The sequence below is a fragment of the Phasianus colchicus genome, chromosome 11 (assembly GCF_987193195.1).
Source record: "Phasianus colchicus chromosome 11, bPhaCol1.hap1.1, whole genome shotgun sequence".
Classification (NCBI taxonomy): Eukaryota; Metazoa; Chordata; class Aves; order Galliformes; family Phasianidae; genus Phasianus; species Phasianus colchicus.
This window is the reverse complement of record NC_143446.1, coordinates 13,514,240-13,537,714: the sequence shown is the minus strand read 5'-3', so window position 1 is coordinate 13,537,714 and position 23,475 is coordinate 13,514,240. Positions and strand designations below refer to the sequence as shown.

At 35.7% G+C, this 23,475-nt stretch overlaps 1 protein-coding gene across 6 annotated transcripts in view; it reads left to right on the top strand.

The window, feature by feature from the left end:
* Positions 1 to 23,475, top strand: part of FHIT (fragile histidine triad diadenosine triphosphatase) — a 511,778-nt gene that overhangs the window by 43,783 nt on the left and 444,520 nt on the right. For 5 of the 6 annotated variants that reach the window (XM_090148333.1, XM_090148334.1, XM_031606392.2 and 2 more), the window contains exon 2: positions 14,479 to 14,541. The exons of the other annotated variant lie outside the window; for it this stretch is intronic. The gene's annotated coding sequence lies outside the window, so the exon portion shown is untranslated. The remainder of the gene's footprint in view (positions 1 to 14,478; positions 14,542 to 23,475) is intronic. 6 annotated transcript variants of the gene reach the window in all.

The window sequence follows — 23,475 nt, the reverse complement described above, 5'->3', positions numbered from 1 at the left end:
TGCAGAAGGTGTCTGCGGGACTCCTTCAGATTGATCTTAACCATGTTGGAATAAGATCACATTCCTCCTCAATACTGCCCAATTTTTAAATGGACAGAGGGCACGAATAAGGAGGTTTCCACTCAAGGATCTCCCTTCCTTGCTCCTGAGTAGTTGAGACAGAATGTCGCAATGGGGCTTCTCTGGCAGCTCTCTGGTGTTGTATACAAAGCTCATTTCTGATATAAGGAGTGTGGTGGTGGGTCTTTTAAGCTCAGTTCTTTTATCTTTTTTCTTCCCTGCTTCTGGGTAGTCCGTGAGCCTGTCTTCAAGAGAAGAATGTGCAGCTGTCCTAGCACGATGTTCTTGGGAATGAATCTGGTCTTGCACAGCTCAGCAGCAGTACAGGAGATGTCCTCCTTGTAAGGCTGAACTAAAGTTAAGTTTAAATAAGGAAGCTGCCTTTTCTCACGATACTGCTCAGGCTTTGTCTAGAATGCAATTATCACAGTTTTGATCTCTCGAATGATTTAGTTTTATAGTTAAAACCTTTGTCAGTTAGGTATATTTGTGCTTGGTTTTGATTTGCCTTATTACTATCTGTGTTGACAAAATGATGACCATTTCTTTTGCTATTACAATCAGTAGCGCACTGCAGAGGAAAAAGCCGCAGCTATCAGGTAGACATTAAAGAAATGTTTCTTGGTTTAATGTTCAACTTGTCAAGCCTTTTTTCTCATTGGGTCAAAAGCTTCCTTTGTTCTTTTGAACATTTCAGGAATTGGGCTACATAGAAATGACACTTTCTGCTGAAGGTGGGGTTACCTGACTGCAGCTGTCCCTGGAGTAGAACTCACTGAGGACATGAATAAATGAGGAGGCTTTTCATATCTGCGAGAAGCTTACAAAGCAGGTTGCACTCACTGACAATCGATGCTTAATTGGTTGAGATTTAACTCTAACCCTAACCCTAAGACAACATTTATTCAAGCTTTTTCTTCCCGGTTTTTATCTGAGAGTTTTCTATCATTAATAATGTTCTGAAATACAAGCCTGTGTATGTACATATATAAGGAAATAAGCGAGAAAAATGCTTGTTTAAATGAAATCTAATTTCATCTTTAAATGAAAACAGAGGGAATTAAGTTTGTTTGGAATTCTATCAGTTGTGGTTTCATAAGGGGCAGTTGAGGGCTTGGAGTCCAGCTGTGCTCTAGAATTCTGAGGCTGTTATTTCAAATCTGCCTGTCTTTAAAACAGATTTATTTTTTCTTCATCTCTGTTATGTATATGAATTTTTTTTATAGTAAGGAGTATACTAGTGTTTTAGGAAATGCCTTTTTTCCCTTTGTTGGAGTCTGGTGAGATTAGCTTTGTTTGTAGCTATACTCTGGTGTCCATTTCCTCAATATAGAGCCTTATAAGGAAAAAACTCTTAGAAATCTTTATTGGAAAAGAAGGGATGGCTTGGAACAGATTTTTTGGTCTGAGGTGCATTGTATCATTTTAAATGACTTTCTGGTGCTCCTTCACCAATGGTGGATCTTAGTTTACTGTGCACCCACAGCGCTTATTTCTCAGCCACCTGTGTGCTTTCTGTTGATCAAATCACTTTCTGCGTTCTCATCAGATAGTTAAGCTGCCATGAATGTGTCCTTGTTTGGTGGCTTTTCTCTATTAGGAAGTTTCTGGAGTAGATAACTGCTTCTAGGTGTAAAAGAGTTTAAAAAAGATGAGTTTTACGTTCCACACGCTACATTTCTCAATCTTTGGAGAGCGCTGCTGCTGATGGATAGGTTTTTTTTCTTGTCAAAACAACACTCCTTTCTTGGTCCCATTCCAACGTGGGACAATAAGAAGAAAACTAATTCATCATTTCTCTACTGATTTCCAGTAATCTGTTATTAATACTTGCATTCAAGTAAATATAAGTGGAGATGACAGATGTAGAAACTGTTGCATTCAAATCCCAATGGAGTAGTGAAGTGTAAAAAATGGCTAGGAACTGTAAAGTATAGCCTTTTGCTAAACCTAATGACAGCGTCTAACTTGCTGATGAAAACACATTATTGTGAATGTCAGTGCACAAAGTATTGTTTAGACAGTCTGCAGTGGTGATTGCTAAGGAAATATCGAAAGCAATAACATATAGAACAAAAATCTTCCATTGGTTTTGTTATGATTCAAATATGTTATCACTTGTATGGTATCATTCCACACGGAGAATCTCATTCAGTATGGCAGGCTTGCTTTCACTTATAATGTCTTAAATACTGTAGATCCTGATGTATGTTTTGAGTCTAAAACCCAATATTATGGCAGTATGAAGTGGAAGAATCTTTGAATTAGTTAAGTTGTGGGTTTTTATTTTAATTTTTTTTTTGTAGGTGGAGTTTATAAGGCTCCATTTATCTTTTAATTACTAGTGAAAGTTCCTCTTCTGAAGAGCATTACCTTGGACAGTAATCATAATTAGTGGAAACATTTAATTAAATGGAGTGTCTGGTTGAATCCTTTTTACTTCTGTAAATCAAGCAAGTCAAAGGAGGCTGCTTTATCTTGGTCACTAATTAAAAAAAAAAAAAAAAGAACATTAGTAACTTCTTCAGGATGGATTTTATAATCCTGTTTAAGATCTGTCAAAGTACTGTTTATCTGTAAAATCTATTTAAAAAAATAGCACTGTATGGTATAACTTATTTTTAAAAAGAGAAGGATAGCAACTGTTAATGTTTTATTTTATTTATTTTAAATAGGTTTTACTTGTAAGAATTGCATTTAGCAATGGGATTATGGTGGAATGGTAGAAGAAAGAATGGGGACTCTGGGCCAACCAGATTTTATGAGGTTAAAATAGCATAACTGTGCACTGTTATTTGTGACATGGACTTGGTCAGAGTTGGACCAAGCTTTCACAATGCTGGATCTGTGGAGAAATAGAGATGGCTGTGGAGAACATAAATAACCCAATGTTTTACCAGATTTTTCTCTCTTCAGCGAAAGTGCTTGTTCAGTTCCTTAGCTGCCTGAGCACAAACACGTAAAGCAAGAAGAAGCAGTGCAAGAAAGAAAATTCTGTATAGGATTTCATCTAATAAAATAGAGCACATCACCCCTGTCCTCTGCCCCACCCCTACAAAACCAAAAGGAAATTAAACAGTAACAGACAATCTAACGATTCTTAGATGAGTTTTTACAGTGGATATGTTGTGTGCTGCTAGGATGAATTTTTTTTAAATGTTAAACTTTGATAACTAAGTCATGCACAGTGCTCTTTTCTGTCATTTTGAATTTGTGTTGCTCTCTTTGGTTCAGTAAGCCCTTCAAAGTGCTATCAAATGTGAGGAAGTATTGGAAATTTTTGTGAGAATATTAAAACCTCAAGTTGTTGGTTTTATTTTCATGCTTCACTGTTCATTTGGAGCATCTGTTATATACAGATCTGCTGTTTCGTATTACTTTTATTGTGATAAACATAATGGATGAAATGCCTTAAATCCAGCCAACCCGAACATTGCTGGTGATGTTATCTTTTATTCTCTATTCTCTCTCCTTGACTCCTCCACTTTGCTTGAAGTGGATAGCTCACTTTTTTCCAAATCAATTTTGCATTACAGCAAAGTCAAAATTTTTATTTTGTCTATATCACCAATCCCACGTCTTTTCCCACATGTCTGCAAAGCCTGTTCTTCCTACAGAGGTTGAGGAAGTGTTCTGAAGTTAAAACACAAAAGTGATCAGAAATAAATGCTTTAAAAATTTCATGTTCTTCATGTGGCAAAGTAGCAGAAATAGGTGATGTATTTTTTCTGTCTTGAAAGAGCAGAACAAAGGGTAATAGAGGAAGAGGAGAGCTGAGGCTGCCATATTTCTTCTGCTGTCTTATTTAAAAGTAGTAGTGACCTCTAATGCTTCTTTCCTGGCTTGGCTAAACACTGACCATTCTCTGCTTTGCTGGAGGGTACTTCCTTCACTTCCGGCTTGTTTTGACTAGGGAGTATGTAATATAGATGTGAAGATTTGCACTGAAACGGGGACAAGGAAGGTGGTAGATGTTTGGTGGCTGTATGAATAGTAGACTTTATTTAGGGGCTTTATCAGGCGGTATCAACCTTCCTATTTTCTGAATTCATGGGTGGTTAACTCAAGTAATGCTTAAATGCGGGTACTTGTGATGTGTTCTTTCAGCAGTAAAGGCATGCTTAAATAAAAAGGAATTATTTGTCTCGAAACCCATAACACAGACAAATCTGTCCAAACCTCATAGCGCTGCAACACAATCTTTCCATATTCCTTTTAATACTTTCAGAGAACAGCCTTGTGCATCTTGAAATGCGCTACTGGATTGGTAATAATTATCTGCAAGCATTTAGTGTTCTTAAATGCTATTATTTGTTGGAAATGCGAACCCAAGAGAATGTCATTTGTATGCAACCACAAGATTATATGCAAATACTCTGCGCTTCGATCTGGTTGTGGTGATCCCTCACCTTGTAACATCTGGTATTCGCTTTTGTAAATTTTTGCTCTTAGGTATGAAGGGGAGCCCTGCAAAGTGCTGAACACAGCAGCCAGCTGTCTCAATAGCAGAAATTATTAGGAACACGAAACCTCAATCAGCATTTCTCTTCTCTGCTTCCTTTGCGAATATTTTAATGCCTGTGTCCTATTTTGTTTTGTAGACTCATGTGCAAGTCTGGACCTTAATATTCAAAAGTCATTGTTTACATAAATCATTATCTTTATTGACATCTCTTTCTGCTGGCCATCAACTAGTAAATGAAGATTCATTGTAAACACCAAGCCAAATTTTTGCTCTGTTATTTTTATGAAACCTTTCTAATTTTCCTTTCTTATCTTTTTTATTTTTTTGGAAAAACAACAACAACAACAAAATAACCACAGTAAACTATCTGCTGATAAGGTCAGAAATGATCACTATCACACAAAGGAGGAGACTGAATATTGTTGAAGGGAGTCAGAGAGCTTACATGATGTGAGAACAGGCTGTGCTTACAAAGGTGCGACGATGGAGACTTGCCAAGCTTTAGAATCGAAGAAAAGGTTCTTGAAGGTAGACCTGGTACAAGAGTATGTAAACTACCCAGCTGTAGGCAATGAGAAATAGGGGTACCATGGAAACTAGAGTATATTAGAAGCTATGAAAGAAAGATGATAAAATGTTAGCGTGCAGGGGTGATGATATACGTACGTTATTTCTAATAAGTAACCTGCACTTGCATTCATCTTTGAATCTCTAATCTTTAAAAAATCAAAGCTTTCTTTAATGAAGTTCAGAAATAGCTGATTCTGTAGTTAATAGCGTATCTGGTCACTGAACTGCCAAATATATGCTGAGCTTAGTAGTAACACTGTGATTTCTTTTCCTGTAATGGAAGGAGCAGGAATGGCTTTCATAAGAGCTGGTTGTCATCTTTTAAAGAATGTATTGTTTGTCTTATTTGTGACAAACACGGCCTTTGGCATTCACAACTTGGGCTTTCTGTGAATACAATTCATTGGTGAAGTTAAATGTTCTGATATTTGTAGGGATTAGGATGGTGTCGTGCAAATAAAGTGTTTTCTGTACAAAAACATTGGATTTTTTTTGGACTTGCAATGGGAATACTTAATTTTGGAAGTCTAAATTTTATTTGATAGGCTAACATTGTTATGTGCTTTCTTCTACGTGAGCTTCCTGCTGAAATTGGGATTAGGATGTTAGTTCAATGATGCAATTCATAATGAACCCTGCTCAGTGTATTTGGAAGGCTAAAATGCATCTTGGCTTTTATCCAGCAAAAGAGAGTTTGCTTGATTTTAAACCACCATAAATGGTATTTGTAAGAAATTATTGCGTTGATTTAGGTACTTGCAGATTATAACAAATTAATTATAAGTACGTGGTTATAGCTTTCAAAAAATTTATTAAATTACCATGTTCTGTTGTCATTATTCCAAAGGAATGAATATATTATATGCATCTGCTTTGTTCACTAATAATATACAAGCAACTCCAAGTGATGCTGTGGCTATTATTCATTTCTACCAGCTGCTTGAGGTTAGGTTGGTATAAAGCTTTCATTTAAGATACTGAAATCAAGGGCTGGATATTTGTCATGTTTAAGGATCTCTATCTTGATCTGCAGTCAAGTTCTATCTTTTAAATAAATATTGGCAATATAAGCTTTCCAATGAAATAGTAGATATCTGCCATGGTAAGCTGGAGATGTGCATACTGAAAATAATGTATTTTACATTTTTTGAATTATACAGTAAGGGTAGTGGAAAAGAAGGAGGAGGGTTACTTATTTTGTACTGTATTTGGAGAGGTTTATCTTGATTTCTCTGATCATGGGTGCGGGAAGCAGGAGATATCCACTGGGATGTTTTAGTGAGTTTGTTTTAAATGGGTATCCTTCTTTCTTGAGTCGTGCTTTTTTGTGTTTTGTTTTTTTTTTTTTAATTTTAATCCTGTTAAATATTTTATGTGAGATGTAAAATGTTAACTTACAAATAATGATACTCTAGAATAGAGATTGTTGTCCCTGCTGAGTAGACTGCATAAAATAGGGGACATATAACACTTTTTGGAATGGAATTTCAGTAGCGCAGAGATTGCTTCACCTCTGGATTTAATAATAAAGGAATGAGATTTTAAATTGGTGTTCTGTTCATATGGATCACCAAGTGAGAACAGTGGGACACTTAATGTATAATTGTGACAGGTGATCATTATGATGATGCTAAAGAATTTGTGCTTCAATACCTATGAGAATCACAGGGGAGAAGGCACATTCAGGATTGTTCCAAAGAAAACAATTGCAAAACAAAGAAAAACATACATGTATGATCAAAAATAGTTAAATATTAGGAGACAAATAGGGTGGGGAAGAGGAAGGACTGGTAGAAATACCAAACTAGAAGACCAGCAGCAAGGAATTAGAGATGTGGACTAGAGATATAGGCCTTCTATGGGACAGGACATGCTTGTTTTAATTGTAGTAATTAGCAATTGTGTGAATGGTAGCAGAGCTTACTCTTGTACACTTTACAAACATATGGGATTCTTTTTTTTTAAACAAGAAGTTTTGCAGTGGTACAATGCTATAGCCAAGAATTCTTCACATTTTTTTCATCAAAAAACTTTGCTACTAACATAAAAATATAACCTAGCAGTAACTACTGAACAGACCTATCTGCAGCATGTGATAAGGTAACTTATGAAATAAGATGGTCTTTGATTTAAACGCATTGTCTGTTATGACGTACACAAAATATACAATAAGATTAACTGCAGTGAGATGGCATATAATTGGATTTATTTAGATGGTTGTCCAGTGTTAATTAATTAAATTTTGTATTGGAAGTCTGTTACAGGTTTCGCTGTGAGATTTGAATTTATTAATTCTATTTCAGGAATCAAGTTTTGGTGATGATCATTGCTGACATGCAAGTCCCTGGCTAAAGTCTGTGCTTGTTTATTGTTTTGCTTTAGTTCTCGTTTGTTAATTACGGCGGTATGATAGCCTCATGAAATTACATTTAATGAAACTGTGTTCCTAATAATAGCATTACTTTAATTGGATGTGAAACTTCTGTTTAAAAGTGTGACTGGAGGTGGTGTGGTGTGGAGATTGATATCTCAGTTGTTTAATAATTTATTTGGCTTTGCATTTGGTTAACCAGGTTTCATTCTAAATGTTTATTTGCATAAGACTGACATTATAGTTCATCAATGGAGATGAGAAGTATATTTTTCTTTGTGGAAAACGTTCAATTTTTGGAAAGCTTTATAGGAGTAGGATACTTTTTTTTGTGGTTGTTTCTTTTATTTGGGCTACACAGAAATTATTTTCATGATGTGTTTGAGCTGTTGAGATGTGACAAGTAGATCAATGGAAGAGGCATCTGAAAGAAATATCAGCCAATGGCAGTGAATTTTACAGGCTTTATGCACTGTATTGAGCCAGCCTACAGAATTCATTTTCGTTTTCCTATCTTTACCATCCTGCTCCCCCACTGCTCTCCCCTAGTATTGCTTTGAAGTATGTAATGTATTTGAACATACACCTTTTTGTGTAAGAGAATGAGGTGCTGGATATCAGTGTAGCAGGAAGAGCAGAAGGTGGGGTTGGCCAGCTGCTTCGATTGGTGTTCTAAACGTCTGGTGTGAAAGAAAGAAATCTGAAAAATGAACTAGCAAACAGCTACTAAACATTATTGTATTGACGTTGTTTAACTTTTTCTTATATATAGAAATGCCTGATTAATTTTTCTGTATTTCTGAATTTTTCTCCCTTCTCAATTTCTCTTGCCTTCTAAAAATCCCATTTACAGGTTTTTAAATGACATCCTGAATCCTCAGCTTGTATTGACACCAGTAAGGCCTTAATGGCTATTGACTATTAAAATATACTTAGGTTCAATTTTAAATACTCTGTTTTAGGATAAAATCTACTGAGTGAAATGAATACTCAGATTTCTTCCCTAATTCCTTCCCATAATTAATAATTTTGTCATGTGCCTTCTGTGTGCCTTTTCAGGAACTACGGCTCACCTTAATACCAGTGTTTGACATTAGAAGCCTCTCTAGAGAGGAAGAAAATCATTCAGAAATGAGCTGGATAAAGGTTATTAAACCAATGCTTAAAATTCTAGTCCTGCACATTTTCCTTTACCCCCTAATTAAATGCCAAGAACAGTAATATGAAATTTTCAGTGTATGCATATAATGAATATACCTTTATCAAAGGGAAAAATAGCTAGAGAAAACTGAAACTTTATTTCCAGCACTCACATCCTCTTGCTTGTATGTATTCAGAATGTTGTTCTTCAAAGATAGGGAAGGAAATCTTGGAGTCAAAGTAATCTAAAACTACATTGTGAAGTCCATATGATTCTTTTCTAACTCTTTGTTTTGTGAGTCAGGTTTTTAGCTTAAGTCATCTTACTGACTTCAGTAGTACTATTTGTATAAGTAAAGGCAAAGTGCCTAAGTAAAGTTTGTAAGGTTGGGTCGATACTGTGTGCATACATCACCACTTACAAGCCTCTCATTTGTCATCTCTTGGAATATTGTGGACTACTTGAGTATCAGTATGAACGATATGTGGAACAGCTTATTTTCTTAATGACGGAGGTCTTTGAGGTGCAGCTCACAGTGCCTGGGAGGTGGCTGTCCCCTTCTGCTCTGCTCTTGTGAGACTGAGCTGCAGTACTGCTTTCAGCTCTGGGCTCCAGCCTGAATGGAGCAGGTTTGGAGGAGGACTGTGAGGGTGATCAGAGGGCTGCAGCACCTCTCCTGCAAAGAAAGAATGAGTGTGTTGGATTTCTTCAGGCAGGAGAGGGCTCCAGAAGGAGATCTTATGTAGTGGTCTTCCGGTGCTTCAAGAAGGCCTACAGGGAAGATGAGGATGGAGTCGTTATCAGGGAGTGATAGGACAAGGGGTAATAGCTTTACAGTACAAGAAGGTGTCTTTATATTAGATAATAGGAAGAAATTATTTGTGCTGAGGAGTTTAATTCTGAAGGAAAAGACTGCACACACCAGCATTTTGCCTTACCTTACTTATCCCCACCTGGTTCTAAAGCTTCTAAAACACTATATATATTGGTGGGAAAAAAACTAAATTTTAATCAGTAGAATTTAATGTGCTTAGTCCCATTCTCTTTACAAGTAGGAGATGCTGACATCTGCGAAGCAGTGATAATTTGCAGTGTTATCGTTCTCACTTGCAGTGCATGATCCTGATGAGGTCAGGTCCTTTCAATTAGCAAAATGATGGTGTTAAATCCTTCATTATTATGCTCTTTTTGCCAGACTCTGCTGTCAATTTGTAGAATATTATATAAGTTAGCCATTAAAGCCTAATTCCTTCAGTAAAAATTTAACACAAACTTATTTTCCCAATTGAGAAAACCATCTGCATCTTCTTTCTAACCCATTTTCTCAACTTCATGTGTACCAAATTAATACTTTGTAAAAGTATAAAAGGTCTCTGGATCTTTGGTCTCTAGTGTGGCTTTTTCAGTGAACTTTGCATAATCTTTTATTAAATGATTTAACTCTCAGAAGTGGTGCACAGCTCGTTCAACTTAGCTGAGTACAGGTGCTGTTTTGGATATTTAGTGCTTACTGGAAATTTTTCAAATAATTATAACATCTCTAAAAGCTTTAGAATCCCCAGAGTGCAATTATACTGCACTATTACTTGTCCATGATAACCAATACTCTTTGCTCCTTTCAGGTAAGAAAACCAGGCTAACTTGTAACAACCATGGACCGATCAGTTAAATGGAGATCACTTAATGTTGGTGCTTTTTCTGCCTACTCCATTCTGTAATCCTGCAATGTAAAGAAAAGAAAAGTTTTTATTATTAAATTCTAGGGAGTGTTAGTTGTTCTAATGCAGAGAACCATGTTTGATGATGAGCAATTTATTCTGTATCAGCCATTGGAAAGCTCTGAATGCATGTTTTATTTTTGAAAGAGAAGTTTTCTGTAAAATCTCTGGTGAGATGCTTTCTTTCACTGACATTAAAAAAAAAGCCACCAACAAAAAATAAGTCTGCTAGGTGCCTGCAATCACAAAATAAGCAGGATCTGAGTTCACGTGGCTTGTCATCATATAAAAAGGGCTGTTGCTCCAGAAGTTAGTCATATTCTTATTATGCTTTTTTCTTCTATGATCTTTGTCCTTGCATTTCAGTTGTTTCTTGACCTCATCCTTCTGCTGCCCCTTCTCCGCATCTCCATGCCCTAAAGTTTCCTTGCTTGTCTGCTATGATTCCTATATAATCTTCGCTTCTGTTATTTTTATCTTTGTGTCATTGTTGGTCTCTGACCATCAAATCTTTCTGACAGGCTGTTAATTCATTGTTGTTCTAAAAGGAAAAGAGGACAGTAAGAAAAGTTCCACTTGGAATAATGGAAAAATATCTGTGAGTAGGTGGTGTGCTGTTAAGAGAAATGGAAAAAAAAAAAAAAAGAAAAAAAGGCAAGAGCTGTCACACTCGGTCTATACCTAAAGGAGAATTCCTACAATCAAGATATTACTGCTTCCAATCTCAAAGACATGGAGGAGCAGACTGGCCAAAGAGATATTCTTGAATATTTTTGCAGTGGGATTTGGGTGAAATTAAAGTTTTTATTAGTACTGAATGGAGAAGAGAAAGGAAAATTAATATTGTGTACTGAGTCCATCAGTAGGTTTGTAGCAAATTTTTAAAAAACTTTAGTCAGAGAAAGAAGGAAGGAAGTTTGTTAATTTTGACATTTTACAGAAATTTTGTGTTATTTCATGTGGCTTTTGATCTAGAACAAATTAAGGTAATGCATAGGAGTATTAGATAATACTGTCTTAACAGGGATCATGTTTTCAGATGCTACTCATGAGTCCATCTCTGATTACGTAGAATTGCTGTTGTTGTGGAGTTCTCATAGTTTAAGTCCAGGAGCATGTCAGGAGAGTGCACTGTGGATCAGAGGGCAAGCAACCATAGGAGTAAGATGTTTGCTATATGAACTTCCTCTATACAGCTTTCTGCTGAGATGCAAATGTCTATGATGATGCCAACTTCTATCCTGCGTGTGCTTAATATTCTTCTTTTAACCTAACTAATTACCTAGTCCAGAAGTTATTGAAAGAAATGGATGTTCAAATTATTATGAGTGAATCTATGTATTTGTATGGCTAAAGAAATGCATTTCCCTTAATGCACTAGGAATGCACTCAGCTGCAAGCAGTCCTCTCCAGTCACCTCCTGACTTGAAACCTTGTCAATTAACTGCTCTAAGAATGCTCCTTCCTGCACTTATTTTGATTATGTTCTTGGGTTTTGCTCCTGCTTCATCAGCGTGTGCTTTTGTTTCATTGAAATGTAATTTTGAACATGACTCAATAAATACCAACCATATTATACGCACCTACTAATGTCCCCAGGAAACTGCTGTGATGTTTTTGCTATGGCTTCTTTACACTCCTGGGCTTCAAGTTGTTCTATACAAAGATACATAATCATACCTATATTGGTCCTGATTGTCAGCTCAGCTTTTACATTCACTAGTTTTACTGAAACTTATGCTACTGTATAAAATTAAATTTACTGGTAAGCATCTTTTGTGATTTCTGCCATGCTGCCATTATGCTTTGGAGTGGTTCCCATTAAATGAATCTACACCTACTGAATTACTGATATTGAAATTTGTCTGAATCTTGTTAGCTTGTTAGTTGTCTTAGAACTCTTAATATCACATATTAAGCTTCAGGTTTGCTAATGCTGCTGCTTGTCTGTAGCAATTATATTATTTCAGTGCTTCCATTAAGCTTCTCATCTGCCTTTTGCAGTCTCAGCTGAGGTATGCTGTATTGTTCCATGCTTATCAAGAATCTGACATAGCAAGTGCAGTCCCCAAAGGCAAATTTTAGCCAGAATGACAGGTCTTCTTATTAAGAAACTGTTTTCAAAGAGCATAGAAAACAATTATAGAAAAAAAAGTTGACAGTTAAGAAAATCTAGAGTTTTTGTTTGTTTTGTTTTTCCCCATAAGCATGGTATTTAGCAATAACCAACTGAAATACCAAGTTAAACTCACACTCTACATGGATAACTCAAAAAAAGAGACAGGTCTTGTAGACTGTGTATGTGTGCTGCTTTTGTATTCAAACTGATAAATTGAGCAGGAAAAATTTCAGGAGTTATGCTGTGTTTCTTTCCTAGTTTAACATCTATGAATATAAAAACTCAAATTTCATTTTCTTAACTAAGTATACAGAATTTTGTATACTGAACCTTAAACCTTAAGGGTTTATCTGTTTCTTCATTTTAAGAATAAATAGCTTGTTTCCTTTCTGCATGGAGCATATTGTAATCCTAATTTTTGAATCCTCGTTTGCCCAAGACTTTACACAAGTGTAGTTACAATGTTCTGCCCCTTGTGTCATTATCATTGTTTGGTGCAGCAGGACATGTGCCATTTTCACTACTGCTTTTTGGCTGTTTAAATTTGCAGCCTTTGCTTAGAATCAGCTTCCAAGGTGCACAAGAATTGAGAGAATCTGTCCTGCTTTTCAGTATTTGTTCGAATGTGTGCCTATATTCATATTGTTCTGCTTTGTGATCAAATGAAGAAGAAACAGCTGCACTGCACTGCCACTGCTGTTGATATCTTAGCAGTGTTAAAGATGAAAAACTGAGAAATAACTTTTCTTTAAAAACATATTACTTTTACAATGTAAAATTTGAGAAAGGCTCTGATCCTGCAAGATGTGTTTATTTTTGTTGCACTGATATCTGTATTAATTTCCATTGTTCTGTCTGCTTTCACATTCAAACTAAGCAGCAGCTCTCCTTAGTATTTCTCTGCTTCCTACTAGATATTCGTTGGATTAACAGAAGGTGTTTAATTGCAGGCAAAGCCTATCTGCCTTGTTCTAAAGTAGTTTTTTATTATATCTTATTCTTTGTTAGCGTTAAGAAAAAAAAGCTGCAAACATTGATTATAAAACATCAATAAAGTGATCTCTTAATATGATGAGTGAGAGGTAAAGTAATGAAGTGTGGAGATGCAGTACAGTTCCAGTTTTGCTCAATTCTTACAGTAAGAAGGACGATGCATACAACTGTATGTTGTGTATCTTTCACTGTAACCATCAGGTGTAAATACCTCATGTGTTTTCCTTAATACAGATGAAGGCATACAGAGTAAATCAGTTTAAAACAGTACTGAATCATTTTTATAAAGGAAAGCTTGTCCTTCTAATTTTTATTGTTAAATACAGTGTGCACCATGCACTGAATGCTTGTCTCCCTTCCTTGGGTAGCAGTGGTAATGTTAAATTAATAGGCTTTCTGGACAAGATATGGAGTCAAATTTACATAATTAGTGTGCGCGGTTGCTTTGAGCTTTTTACCTGTTAGTAATGAAGGCCTGTTCTGGTCATGTAGAGAACATCTTAGCCTTCTAATAATTTTAATTCCTTTACTTTCCTTCCCCTTTCCATCTTTCAGTGTAATAAAGTCCATTTGGTTACACAGATAGTGTTCCATTAAAACTAGCTGTTTTAAAACTGCAACTATGACTGTTACTTGTATCCAGTTTTGGTAAAGCAGTAAATTAATTTAATTTTCAAAATCAGTATGTTTCTACCAACCTGTCTCATGTGAGTACTGCAGAGATTCTCTTCAAATAGTTTCAGGAATCTTCTTCCTCTCCCAGTGTGTAGCAATGGAAGTGAAGCAACCTAATGCTTATGGCAGAATGGGGGTGTAGAAGTCCTATGCTAGACAACAGGGATGTCAGCTAGTTTTAAAACTGTTGGTTATAGCAAGTAATTGAGGGAAAAGATGAACTAAAAATGGAATTGCAATTTTATTTTCTTCAAAGCATCATTTAATGGAATATCAAATCATACCTGTTCTTTGAAAGTAAATGTTAAAGCTTTGTATTGTATTGCTTGCCAAGAAGTACTGAGTATGGTGTTTTGTGTATTGCAGGTTACTTACTCAAATAACACGTGGTGAGAAGTCAAGCCACGAGGAATTGTTAAAAGGAAATATGTAAGTTTTGACCATTGAGCTATTTACTTTCTGGTTTCCGAGCGCTTAACCTGATGGATTTCAACTTTCAGATTTTACTCTGAATGAAAACAAACAGACAACTTTTTTTTTTTTTTTAAGACTGAAAATATTTTAAAAACTCTTTGGGTATGTGTTGTTTAAGATAGATATCAAATACTGCACTCTGCAGTACCTCTCTGAGTACAATTCAAATTCCACAGTTTTGTGAAGTATTTATGACGTTCTTATGAGGAAAGTGATAAAAGTAGGCTATATTATCTTTCTTTGTTTTTGTCTTTATCACTCAAATAAATAACTCTAAAATATATCTTGGTTTGCTGTTTCACGAGAGTTTAACGATGGTTTTCATTGTGTAAGCTGCTAGTAGGTCAGACATGTCTCATATCTTGTATAGAGTTATGAAATTTTCTGAGTTTATTACCCTATTAAAATTCTTTTTAAATGTCAAAGTTTCTAATTTGTGCCAGGAAAGTTAATTTAGGAGCATCTTCAATGTAGTAGATACTCTTCACCTTGAGCATCAAGAATCAGATTAAAAAAAAAAAGTCCTTTGCAGGTTAATGATGAGGATGGAAGGAGGCTAATCAGAAAGTGCTTTGCCTTTTTGAGAAATTTAAACGTTATGTTCCTCACCAAAATTAATAGTTTTGATGCTTATGTCTCAGCAGAGATCTAGTGATACTAGTTCTGACAATAGATAGTGTAGAGCTAAATATGGTGGCTGTGTGACAAATACAAAAATCTTCATCAGTAGTCATCTACAGCAGCATAGGAAAAGAAATAACTGAGAGCTTTTACATCCCAGAATGAATTTTGTTTGAAACAAATAATAGTGCTTGATGTCTGCATCGTATCTGAGCACATGGAACATTCACCAGATTCTCTTTGTTACTATAACTGAAGCAGTGCTTACACTTGCAATCCATGTTGGTGTTATCATTTTCAGAGATGACAGCCTGCCCCTGTATCGTTTCAGTACTTGAGGTTCTTGAATAGCTATGCCTATACAGGTCTATACTAGATGTTAGAAATCTACGTACCAAAAACCTTGTTAAAACAGATTTAAATTGCTTATTTAAAAAAAAAAAAAGTTGAGGGGGATGATGCTATCAGTAATAAAACAGATTTAGTCATTGAATTTTCAAGATATGAATATCAAAAGCCTTGATTGTATTACATGTTCATTTAGAATGTAAGTCATTGATTTATTCAGCCACTTAAATGTTAGTCTTCTCAAGTGAGCGGCTTCCTCTTTGAGCAACTGTTTAAACATACTAGTCTTGATTTCTTGTGACCTCAGAGGAAAGAGAAAGAGGAAAGAGTTTTGCTCTGTGAAGAAGAATGCAAACTAACTTAAATTTAAGTATTGATGTAAGAGGAGCTAATATTGGGAAACTGAATGTCTTTCATGTGCTCCAAATGTGGGTTTCAGGACAGTTAATTTCAGAATGGCATATCTCAGCAGATGTGCAGAATTTATAATAGAATTCATCTTCACTATGAGCCATAATATATAGTTAGATAAAAATTCTAGAAATGCTGTCAAGAAAGGTGGAAAAAATCTCAGTGCAAATCAATAACAATTTAGCTGCATTGTATTCTGCAGTTCGTAATTTTTCAATGAATAGACAAAAATGTTTTACATATGATTGTAATTTCTTTTTATATTGATTCATCTTAATAGTTCTTTCCAGTTATTAGCATTGCTATTATTTGTCTGACAGTACCACCTAGTGAATGTGGCTGTTGCCATAAGCTCTAGTGCTAATTTCTGCTCACACATACAACACACCCTGCCATTAATACCAAAAGCAAGACAGAATATTATCTCCCTCCTACAGATGGTTTGCTTAATGTGAGTATTTACCTGAGCTTCTGGGCAAAACTGTACAGTTCATGCTAGAACCTCTGCTGCCACAACTACATCGTCACTGGGACTTGCATTAGAAGATTTGAAGCCATGTAGATTATATATTTGTAAGCTGCAAAACCATCTCTGGTTTTCAGTTGTAGGTATGCTCTATTATAATATGCCTCTAAGGTTTAACGTGTTCTGTCATCAACCTTGTGTTGTTAAGAGGTGAAGAAGTAGGAGTCTTTCAAGTTAATTTTTTTTTATCTTCCACCATCCATTCAAAACAACTCATGTATTTGGATAGGTAGAACCTGTAAGGAGGTTCATGTATTCAGGACCTCTTGCATTAATCTCCAAAAAAAAGTTGAGTGGAGCTACTGCAGAAGCCTCACTCCTAATTGTTGGAATATCTCTTATTTCCATCTTCTGAAGCTTCTTTCTGATGTTTCTTTTCCCACTGATTTTGCTTATGAATCCAGTTGTTCTTCTCTTTATTCAGGTCCAGAGATCTGTCTTCTTTTAGGCTTGTGAATTCATAAGAGTGTGTAATGAGATAATTAAACTCATATGGAAGGACAATCTGTTTGTTAATTTAAAAGCTTCTCAGAAAATAACTGACTTTTTCATTCATCAGCATCAAAAATGTCAAAAATAGCTCTGAATGAAAATGTGTATAGCTCATATGCTCTGTTACATATTGTGTGGTATACTTAGGTACTAGGGATGATCTTCAAATGGACAACTTTGTTGTTGAGTTGGATAACTATCTACAGCTCTCCTACTTAGTAATTGTATTTGTGGTATTAAGTAGCCTGTTTCTTTCTACACGTCCCCAATTCTGTCTCTCTGCTCATCCACATACAGATAGTTGTACTAACATCAAGTTGTTGAATTAAAAGCAATCCTGATAAAAGTAGAATATAATAATAAAGAATGTTCTGGTTCTCTAAGTCACTGTTGTGCTCCCCTGAATTTTACTGATGCAAATAACTGCAGCTTGATATTGAAGGGCATATATCATGCGCTACCTGAAATGATAGATTATTTTGGTTTGCTCAATTTGTGTATTTTTAATATTGTTTAACGTAGGTACTGTTGAGTGAGCACATATACTCTTAGGGGTGACACAAATTAATTCCACTCCCATCATGAAATTTCTCCATGGATTTATCACAAATTGCTGCAGCTGTGAGTGATTCCACTCTCATGAGAAGCCTGAGATTAAATTCCGTCACTACTGTACTATTTTTAATTAATTTAACCTCCAAACGAATCATTTCCCAGTGCCTGTTTCTCTCTCTTTGGTCAGTAGATTACTTAGCTAATGTCAAATTAATTAGTTAATGCAGTTAATGTTTAAAAGCTTTATAAAAGTGATAAGAATTCTGGAACTGCTATGGAAGTAGGGGCTCATGTTTTTAACTGAAAGCAGAAGTTGCATTTTCAAATTAGTGGCTTCATTTTAATATGGAACATGCTCAGCTACAACAGCAAGGGTGAAAGTTTAAAAACTGTAGCACCGCTAGCTCAATCCTGAAGTGATATACATGTGTATTCTAACAATTTGGAGAATAACAAAGGAAAATAGGAATAAATGACAGAGAGAAAAGACTCTAACTGCACTGCATGTTAAGGAAGAAACATCCTATTGCATTTACAACAGGAGTTGGGTGGCTCAAATAATTTTGAGGTTTTTAAATGGTGGTTGAATTTCTCAGTATTATCTCCTTGAAAAAAGCCTAGGTCAAGTTACGGAGTGTTGCCAGTAGCAAAAGAGCAGGATCTATATTATGTCTTTCTAGTAGTATCTGTGTTCTGGAGCAGAATGATTACAACCTGGTACTGATGGAATACAGAAGATGTCTACCCAGGAGTTTCATACATCAGCAATATCAGTAACTGTAGGAATGGCAGGGTGCAAGTACCTCTGCTTTTGGTGGTTTAAGTATGCTTTACTTTAAACAAATGTCTCCTCTGAAACAGGTAGTCTTTCATATACCTATATAGTTGGCTTTGCCTACGGTGATGGCTGGAACCTAGGGATCATAACACAGACACATTAGATTACTAGATCCCTTCAAAGAAGCCCAAACTGAGTTTGAGTGCTGGGAGGAAAGAAAAAAAAAAAAAAAAAAGATGAGGAATGAAAAAGAAAGACTTAAACTCCTCCTTAAGCAGGGAGTTTTGAAAAAGATGATCTCAGGAACTGTTCTGTGATTCCATGAAAACTACTACTTTCTGAAAAGAAACATTTCTAAAGGCTGTTTTACTTTTGCACTGTCCAGTTAATATCCATATGATCTCCAAATGGCTACAAAGCTATAAAATATGTGGATTGTTATACTTTCTGCCGTTACCTTTGCTTGAAAATATTGCTTGTGTGATTTACTGTAATTTCTGGGAAGATGCCAAACTTAAAATACATGTCAGAAGCAAAATTTTTCTATGTCTCTTAAGTGTTTAAATTAAGCGTAATAGAATAGGCGTTCTCTCTGGTAAATTTGCAGTACTCTGAGGACCCTCAAGATTAATTTTGTGCAAAATGATTATCTCTACCATCAGCAGTGCTCTTAACTACCCAAGTATTTTGCATTAGCAAAACCAGGGTAATGAAACATAATGCGGACTGATTTTAATAGAGGAAATAATGTCTGGAAATTTCCATTATAACAGGTTACTTCTGGATTATAAATAACAAAAAAACGAGTGGAAGTGTGATAACCTAAGAGCTTTATTTGCTAATCCCCACTAAGGAATAAGAAAACTGGGAGGAGGGGAAAAGATACAAACAGACAGAAAATGTACTTCAGCAGTGCATGTTAGTTTTTTGTATATAGATCATCTTAAATTGAGAACCATAACCTGTGATGTGATGGGTGTTGCAGAACTAGAGATAACTCTGGTGCAAACATGAATATACTTTTGACAAACCATTTGGGTATAAACTAATTGCTTATACATTGCACTTTGAAGCTGGAAGCTGTGAGATCCTTTGTTCATCTAAATATATTAGAAACCTTTCTCTGAACCTGTCCTGTAATAAATATTGGTCTTAAATCTCTTCTGTTGTTTGCAATTGATAGGCTCATAAGTTGCTTTGCTACAGGTCCCTGTGTGTACAACTTAAGTTTTACTGTATATTTTTATCCTATTTGCTTTTTCCAGACCTCAGAAGTATTTGATTTTGTGTAAACTGATTATCATCTCTATTGACAGAGTTGACCAACAGATCAATTCAAAAACTTTTTATTAAAAATAAGAATAAACTTCAAGCTGATAAATCTCCTTTCAACAATATTTATACTCTTTGAGCTGTCGACTTACCCATACAGGAGTTTGCCCTGTCCCTTTCTCTGTAAAGCTTTTAGGTCTTCATCTCATGGGAAAAACTAAGTGTTTATGCAAGTGATTATAAGGAGATGGGATAGAAGGACTCTGTTCTACTGGAATATAGGTAACAAAGAGAAAAGAGACTTTCCTTACTGTATGGGAACTGGTGAATCATGGCCTGAACCTCTGATTGATCACCTGGGGGGAGCAATGAGTCAGTCATGGGAGCACAGGTGAAGGCAGTTCACCTGTGCTGCTGGAAGGGGTGGAGCCTGGCTGCACCTCTCCTAGACCCATTTAAGAGCTGACTACCAGTGGGGAAGGGTTTCTTCTGGAGTTCCCTCTTCTGGAGTTTTGCACTGAGCCTAGAATGTGAGTAAGCTTTCTATCTATTCTCTTTTTTTCTTATGATCTGCTTTGCCGAACTCTCTTGTTTATTTTATAATCATAACATCTTTATATTCATTGACTATACACCACCTTTTTTTTTTTTTTTTATACTAGCTAGTTGGCTCTTTAGAAATGTAAAATGTTTTCAGGAAGTTTTGATGAACTGACTGTTATCTGGGATTATATATTAGGTACTCATGTTCCCACTACACAACCTGAGTCTTTGTCTATAAATGTGTGGGAAAACTGCATGTTGTTAAAGTAGTTTTAACTCTAAGGACTGATTTAAATGAAACGTTTGGTTTTTTTTAAAGTCAGATATAAATGGCAAAAACAGCTGAAGATGTTCGAATAGGAGACAGCAGCAACTATTTAAATGATTAATACATAGGTAATGGAATTATTTAGAGTGGCTGAATCCTTGCCAATTAAATGGGTGTCAGAACAGATAATGGTTAACATGATTGGAAAAAAAGTAATTTCTTTAAAATACAGCGGCTCATCTAAAGCAATTATGTATACAAACAAGTCAGTGCCAATTTTCGAAAACTATCTCCTGTTATGCTGCATTTAATTAAACTGGTTTAATGTTTATGCCATTGCTTACATGAATGCGGAAAGCTCTGAAATTGTAGAGCTTTGTGGTGGAGCATGATGTTGATGTTCTCTAATGATGACAATAATTTTAATGAAACCTTTAACTCTACTTCATATTCTAAAGTTAAAAAAAAAAAGTTAAAAACTGTACTTTGCAGTTTGCAGTACATGAAAAGAGTGCTATGAAAGTGAAAATGAGGCATACAATTTTCTCTGAGCATTCTTTAAGTGTTTGGGTGAAGTGAGTTCTAAACTCAGTTGTTTGTGCAATGCTTGTACATTGACAAGTTATGATTACTTTTTATTTCTGTATTGAAGGGAATTGCATTCAATTTCTTGCTATCTTGCTGTGTGAAGTGACCTGCATGTGTTTAGTCATGAGTGTTGAACTGATTAGTCTGAAGAAGCCAGGTGAAGAGAGGATGAATCTTCTGTGCTTAGAAATTTTAATTGTCTTGGTATCATTCTAGTCTCACAACCAAGAATGCAGAAGTTGCTATTTTGCTATTTTGAATGCTTCTCTCCTAATACTTAATGGAATCTGCTAAGATGAAATTTATGGTGATTGCCTCTATCATCAGTGAATTTATTCTCGAAACTTATTCTCAGTGATGAAATTCTCAGTCTGCTTAGGGGTAATTTTTGAGCATCTGAAAAAGTACATTCCAGTTCTTGAATACCCATGTTGTTAGAATAGGATTTTCAAGTTTCAGATAGTAAAGGTAGTGCAGAATCTCAAAATACTGAATGCTCTATCACCAGCTGGGGAAAATCTTCACTGAATGCTTGATTTGCAATAAGTGCTTTGCATGTTGTAGGGGATATAATTTGAGATGTATACTTTATTGGCTCTGTATGAGGCCAGTCCTGCTGCTGTTTGTGTTGAATACTTGGTGGCATACTGTTTGTATCCGACCTCAGTTTGTACAGTTCAGATGCCTAAACACCTGGTTTGATATGCAATAATGTGGCTTTCCTATTCAGTTCTTCTCTCATTGTTCTTACATGTAGCAGAAATGCTAAGTCAGGGCTTGAAGCAGTGATGGAGCACCTGGTGGAAAGGTGGGGCCAACCCAAGGGAGCTCAGGTGCAAGCAGTGCACCTGAGTGACTGGAAGGGCTGGAGCCTGGATCCACCCCTTCCCAAACCTCATTTAAGGGCAATGGAGGTGAAGGTATCTCTGAAGATTCCTGCATACCCTGGGCCTTCCAAAGATAAGCAGATTTTCTTTCCTTGTTTCTGCATCCACAGCTGCTGTGTTTGGGCTTATCCTCACTTGTAGCCTAGGACTTTGCTACTCCACTATCATTGCTGTGCTTTCCATCACATGATGGTGTTATACTGTTGCGTTATAGTGTTACCTACGTTTTTCTATCTTGGTGCGTATTTCTTACGCTATTGCCTTTTAGGGAGATGCTAAAATGTCTTTGGCTTCTTGAAAATTAACATATTTTTATCTGGTTCAGAAAATGTATCTCCATTTGGTTCTTGTGCTGGTTTTATTCAATCATTATTCTTCATGGCATGCAGTGAATTTACTGCATTTTCTAACATGTTACACTCCCTTGACCTGAATTTTGATTAATTACACTGAATGGTAATATCAGTGTTTCTAATACTCTAGCTCTTTGTTATATCAACTGAAAACATAAAATGTCAGATTAACTGTTCAGAAGAAAGAAAAACCAACTGAAGTGTTCCAGAAGGGAGAATAATGACCTTACAGAATCAGACAAAATCATGTATGATACCATGAGACCTATATATAGGCAGTACAATATATTAGTGCTGATGTTCAGAAACACTGTGTAAATTTCTCAGCCCTTTATAAGGCATTACAAAAAATAACATTATAGAATAACTTGTAATTTTTTTTTCTCTGCCTAACAGCAACTCTGTTATACCCTCAGGTGTAATAGAACAGGTATTTGACATATTCTGTAGACTATGGAGTGCGATCAGATTTTCTTACACCAGAGGACTGCATTTAGAAGCTACTGCAAGATACTGCTTCTCTGTGATTTTCTCTGGTCTTTTGGACGATGTTCACAACTCAGCAGGATTACTGGGAGCCATGATTTCCACTATAGTGAGTGCAAGTAAAGCTAAGTGGCATAGAAACAAGTTCAGAAAGCAGCAAGAGTTAACTGCACACTACTGTTATTAACAAAATTCAGTATCTTTAGTTTCCTACGTTTACTATAACTGGTTAGGGAAATAAATAATTTTATGCTGTGATTTGTAAATACATTAACAATAACTTCTGGAATGGTATTTTCAGCAGTTACCTGCTTTTATAACAATTGTGAAAATACAGATTACACCACACTAAAGGAACTTGAGTATTTATGAAGAACAAAAAGTGTTTGAGCTCTTAATAGCTGTAACTTGATTGCACTGGCAGTAAATGGGGATATTCTGAGAATAACGTAGAATTAGAAACTAGGCAGGAGCAGAAATTGCTGGCAGGTTATTTTTCTCACAGCAAGAGATGCCTGTTTCCATTTTGTTTGCTTTGTTTCTACATACATAAAATACATTGAAGAAGGGATATGGTGGATTGCCTCTTGTTTGAATTTTTGCAATTCAGGCCATCAGTTAAAGGTAAGCAGTCTTTAAAACCTTATTTAGCTTTAGTAGCCTTCACAGTGACATTAAAAGAACTCTTGTCAGCACCTTTGCTGTGTTCAAGTGCTGACACAAAGGAAGCTAGAGCTAGATCAAATATGGATTATTTTTTC